Source organism: Cicer arietinum, chromosome 5 (assembly GCF_000331145.2).
Source record: "Cicer arietinum cultivar CDC Frontier isolate Library 1 chromosome 5, Cicar.CDCFrontier_v2.0, whole genome shotgun sequence".
Classification (NCBI taxonomy): Eukaryota; Viridiplantae; Streptophyta; class Magnoliopsida; order Fabales; family Fabaceae; genus Cicer; species Cicer arietinum.
In genome coordinates this window covers 12,567,660-12,574,107 of record NC_021164.2, presented here as the reverse complement: position 1 = coordinate 12,574,107, position 6,448 = coordinate 12,567,660, and positions in this window count along the sequence as shown.

Here is a 6,448-nt window from a genome sequence, read left to right as displayed (position 1 = left end):
TCTATTTTATTATATGTCATTATTATCTTCGTTTAATAATTTTACTTCATAACGAAGATAATAAAAACATGTAACAAAATTGAGTTGTAAAATAAATAAGTAATTATTATTATTTTATTTGACAACTCTATTTTATTATATGTCATTATTATCTTCGTTTAATAATTTTACTTCATAACGAAGATAATAAAAACATGTAACAAAATTGAGTTGTAAAATAAATAAGTAATTATTATTATTTTATTTGACAACTCTATTTTATTGTATGTTATTATTATATTTGTTATGAAATAAACCATAAAACGAAATAAAATAGAGTTGTCAAATAATGTAATAATAATTACTTATTTATTTTACAACTCAATTTTGTTATATGTTTTTATTATATACTATTACTATCTTCGTTTTGTATTTAATTTACAAAACGAAAATAATAAAAACATATAAAAAAAATTCAGTGGTCAAATAAAAATGTAATTATTTGACAACTCTATTTTGCTATATGTTATTATTTACTTCGTTAAAACTTATTTGTTTGACAACTCTATTTTATTATATGTTATTATTATCTTAGTTACGACGTAGAACTATAAAACGGTGACAATAATAACATAGAACAAAATTGAGTTGTTAAATAAACAAATAATTACATATTTATTTGACAACTCACTACAAAAAAAAAGATCTATTGTGACACTCAATATTTAGTGATATATATTTATTTGTCACTATAGTTACTTTTAGCTACAGAGAGAGTGTCACAAATGCTAATTTAGTATTAATTTTATAATAACTTAACAAAAAACTATTCACATAAAAAATCTATTCACGTAAAAAATCAACTTACCTAAAATCATTTCACGCCTTCATTCACCGAAAACCATTTCACGCCTTCATTCACCAAAAACCATTTCACGCCTTCATTCACTGAAAACCATTTCACGCGACGCCTTCATTCACCGAAAATCAATTCATGCAACGTGGGAATGCAGGCGTCAATTCATTCACCTTTCTCTGAAAATTAATCCTAAATCGATTGAGTAATCGATTATAGATGTTTTGTTCCAACAATGAGATCAAAACAATCGATTTCTCAGTCGATTTCACAATCACAGTCATAATCGATTTGGCAATGAGCTGAAACCTTTCTATAACATAAAAATGAGCTTCAATCGATTCGTCAATCGATTGTGCTGATCACAGTGAATCAGACTTTTGCATCAATCGATTTTCCAATCGCTTGTGTCTGATCAAAGTGGCTCAGGCATAAACGTCAATCGATTTGCCAATCGATTGTGCTTGTTACAGAACCTCAGCTATTTTGACAAAATCTATTTGCTAATCGATTTAATCAAAGTTTTTTCTGATGAATGATTATCTGCAATCGATTGCTTCAAACTTGGAGTTTAAGAAAACTAAATCAATTGATGTCCCAATCGATTTGTTGCATCACATAACTTATTTCTGATTTTAAAACTTGGTCACAATCGATTTGTCAATCGATTGATTCCATAACTAGTTGTTTCTGTGACTTGCTAAATCGATTGCTTAATGGATTGCTCAATCGATTGTCCTATCGATTAGAGTTATCCCAGAACTCAGGTTTCACCAAAAACATTTAACCAATTGATTGCCCAATCGATTTGTTTAGTGAAAGCACTTGTCCTGAGTCAGACAATCGATTTATCAATCGATTCATCAATTGCTTTATTTGTTGATTGATTTATATTCATTGGCAAAGGCTTAAGTCTACTAAACTTATTACTATGACACCTAATAACACTATACATTTTTGCGTCTTTCTCAAGTGCATTCTCCATCTTTGGTTGATTCCTTGAGTTGCAAGCTATTGTTCCAAGTGTGTGGTGTCTTCTTGTTTTCCTGAAATATTTCTCAATTCAAAACATTAGATCAATCAAATATTTCATATGTACTGTGTGTTTGGGAATTAAATCAAAAACCATGATCAGGGAAGCTCATGACTTACAAACTCCCCCTTTTTGATTTAATGACAAATACACAGTTTTAACATTGAGATTATTTTAAAATCTCCCCCTGAGTTTTGGAATGTATGATACACTTCAATAATATCAATACCAAAAGTATCAAAGTGCAAACAGGGTACAATGTTGTGTATCAGAAAACATTTTATGAGAGCAATATGCATTGTATCAGAGTAGAATTACATCAGATCACAAGTTAGCATATATATCATATTATAGCATTATGATATCAGAGCATATGTAGCATATCAGATCATATGGCATTAGTATTGCATATACATATATCAGAGCTTATATCCATACATCAGAGCAATATATGATCAACATGTAAAATATCAGAGCAAATAATCAAATAATCGCAAGTTAAATCAATCTCCCCCTTTTGTCATTTAATACAAAAAGAAAATAAATATACAAGAGAATTGATTAAACGAAACAAAAGATATATACATAAAAAATAAACAAATTACAAAGACAGCAAATCAAGAGGAGTACAAGAGCATGACAGACAACAAAGACACTAAACCTAAACAACGAATCTAGGGCTGATCCTCATTATTACCAGCAGGAGAAGGAGAGACCGCTGTATTAACCTCAGCAGGTGTCTCCTCCCCGTGAGGATCAGATCCATCTAAGTTGACTTGGTTTGGATCTTCGGTTGATTGCCGTCCAATCTCCGCAATGTCTTCAAAAGACATTTTGAGCCCCAAGTGCTCCTGAATAGCATCCACATCCTGAACCACAGAGTTCAAAGTTGATTGGAGCTTTCGAAGAGAGGCTGCCACTCTTTCGTTGTGGGCAGCTTGAATCTTCATGAACTCCAGCAGCTTCGTCATAATGTCAGAAGATGCTTCAGCTAATGCAGGTGGTTGGGCACTCGCTTGGGCTTGATCAGCACTACATTGTGCATGATCAGCAGTAGATGGAGCTCTTGCCCATACTCCATTAATGCGTCGCAACTACATTTGGTTCACAATTGATTCACCAAATGTCAGTGTGGTTTTGAGAGATTCTTCATGGGCTAGAGACACCTTGAAATGCCTCAGAATCTTTGTCACCACTTGGGGATAGGGTAGGATGTGCTTTCCTTGTGCTGACTCCATCATGTTCAGCAGCACTATCCAAGCCCAGCTCATCCTGAGCTCTTTGTACAACCCCCACAGCAGGATAATATCCAGCCGTTGTACAACCGCATGATTTCCAGCTCTAGGTACTAACATCCTTGTTAGCACGTACATGAGCATCCGGTGCTCAACCTTCATCTGGCATTTTGGAAGAGAAACCTTCTCAACAAAGCCGTCGATCATTAGCTCCTTAGTTGCCACATGCTTGTCTATTGAAGTTTCCCAACCTTCATCATCAGGAGCATCTTGTGCTCTACCATCAATGGTGTACCCATAAAATGGTAAACTAGTTAACTTGGAAAAGTTCTCAAAAGTCATTGCGACCTTTTTACCTTTGACTTCAGCAGCAAAGCCAGTCTTGGTTAGAATGAAGGTGGAGTAAAAAGCACGTATCAACTTCGGATAAACTTCCAGTGAGGAGGAGAGGAAATCTTCTAGTCCATGAAACCTCAAATGATTTTGAAAAGTAAAACCATTTGTATCAAAAAACGTGAAATCCAATGTTCTGGCTTCTCGGATTTTTCTCTTTAAAAAAGAATCAGGAAGAGACTTGCCTTCCACTTGTTTGTCCTTTGAAGGCTGAACCTTCTTTGGTGGAGATGAAGGCTTCTTCTTCTTCTGGGTGGCTCCCTTCATAGCATCACCCATTAATTTTTCTGTATGAGGAGCCTTCCTCTTCTTGCTTGGTTCCTGAGTGGTGGCAACAACTTTGCCTTTATCCTTGGCCAACACTTTATGGGTAGGAATTGAAACACGTTTAGCTGGAGGTGAGGGAGGTGGAGGAGGTGAAGGTGAAAGTGTTCTTCCACTTGAGGTAGAAGAAGAGTCCAGTGAAATGGATTTTGATGATGATGATGGGCGTCTAGCTGTTTGTTTTACTCGAGCCATGGTAGTTTGTTGATTGAAGATTGATGACTGAGGAGGATTAGATGCAGAGAAATTTGAAGTTGGATGAGTGAACTGAGAGCAGAGTGTGAAAATAGATTGTGAAATCGATTTAGGGTTTACCAGGTTTTTATAGCACTGTACAAAATCAATTGCCTAATCGATTGTTTTTCACTTCTGGGTTTACCAAATCGATTGCCCAATCGATTAGGTTAATGTGGTTCAAAAAAGTATCTGTTACACCCACTCCAAAGGCTATAATTTTTCTCAACGGACATATTGTCAATCGATTTCCAAATCGATTTTGTAACTTATCCTTCTTTACTAAATCGATGTCCAAATCGATTGCCTCCTATGTTCAGAAATCTTCAAAACGCAACATCGATTCCCAAATCGATTGTTATAAGTTCAGGTCCAAACCAAAGTTGATCCAATCGATTTCCCAATCGATGCTCGGGTTTGAGTCTGAAAAACTTCTCAAATTTGTAGATGACTTGACCAAACAATCGATTATCCAATCGATTCTTTAAACCATTTTCAAAATATATAATCGATTTACCAATCGATTGAGGTAAAGCAAACTTCAGCAATCTAGCTTCTGAGATGTGATCAATCGATTACAAAATCGATTCCAGTGATAGTGACATAGAGAAATAAACATTAAGTACCAAACAAATCGATTTAGCAATCGATTATCGTGTTTCCAAATTACCAAATTTAAAACACTATGCATCATAAATTGATTATACAATCGATTAGGTAATGCATTTTTCCTATCTGGCCATAAGACAATCGATGTAGCAATCGATTGTTGCATATGGATCAGATTTCATTGAGATCAATAATGCCAAGTTTCATTCTTATAAAGAAGAAACTGTCCTTGGGCAAGGCCTTGGTGAAAATGTCAGCCAACTGCTCAGTTGAATTGACATATTCCAACTTAATCTTACCCTGTTGGTATTGGTCTCTAATGAAGTGATGCCTAATCTCTATGTGCTTAGTCCTAAAATGCATGACAGGGTTCTTAGTGATATTAATAGCACTAGTATTATCACACATAATGGGCACTGTTCCTAGATCAACACCAAAATCTAAGAGGTGTTGCTGCATCCAAAGAATCTGTGAACAACAGCTACCAACTGCTACATACTCAGCTTCAGTAGTTGAGAGTGCAACACTTTTTTGGTTCTTGCTATGCCAAGAAACAAGAGAGTTCCCTAGTAGTTCCCTGATATGACTTCTTTTGATTAAGAACAAGAGAATTAAGATCAAATCCAACGTATTCAATTTTAATTCCTATATTAACTATGCATGATTCATACACAAAGTACACAGCGGAAATATTAGAACGCATACAAGATGAACATGAAAAGTAAATAGATAAGGGATAGAGAGATTGCACCAAGATTTTATACTGGTCCGGTCGTCTATCAGACGACCTACGTCCAGTCCCGAAATAAAACGATTTCGGCCTTTTTCAATAGAATCTTAGAGTGTTTTATAGATGTTCCAGCGCTCCCGGCCTATCAATCTTAAAACTCTCTCTCTATTCTATTCGGCGACCACTGTATCCCAGAGTTCCTCTACAAACTCTTCCAAGATCGCAGTAAAACTTCTTCTTGATGAGTCCTCTCAACAACGAAGATAGCTACCAGTTTCCAAACTGGATTTTCTAAACTTTCAGTTACAAAGAATTGTATTTTACAAAGAACTAAAGAAGTATCATGAATTTGACTCAATCACTATATTGGTTCTCACACAAAAGGTATTTGGGCAATGAATGTTTGTGTGGTTGTAAAACTTTTCTCTCAAGGTTGTTCAAAGGTTGTGAAAAGTTTTTCAAAAGTTGTAAAAGTTCTTTTTTAAAAGTGATTGAATCAGCTTATATATATTCAAAGAAAACACCAGGACAATCGATTTTATAAAGTTTTAATCGATTGCCTAATCGATTTTCGCAGGTCTTGTTTTTCTTGAATCTTGAACATATAAGCATGAATCGATTTGCCAATCGATTCTTTTAATACATCAATCAGAACTGAAACTATGATTTTCTCCAAATCGATTGAGTAATCGATTATAGATGTTTTGTTCCAACAACGAGATCAAAAAAATCAATTTCTCAGTCAATTTCACAATCACAGTCATAATCGATTTGGCAATGAGCTGAAACCTTTCTGTAACTTAAAAATGAGCTTCAATCGATTTGTCAATCGATTGTGCTGATCAAAGTGAATCAGACTTTTGCATCAATTGATTTTCCAATCGCTTGTGTATGATCAAAGTGGCTCACGCATAAACGTCAATCGATTTGCCAATCGATTGTGCTTGTTACAGAACCTCAGCTATTTTGACAAAATCTATTTGCCAATTGATTTAATCAAAGTTTCTTCTGATGAATGATTATCTGCAATCGATTGCCTAATCGATTGCTTCAAA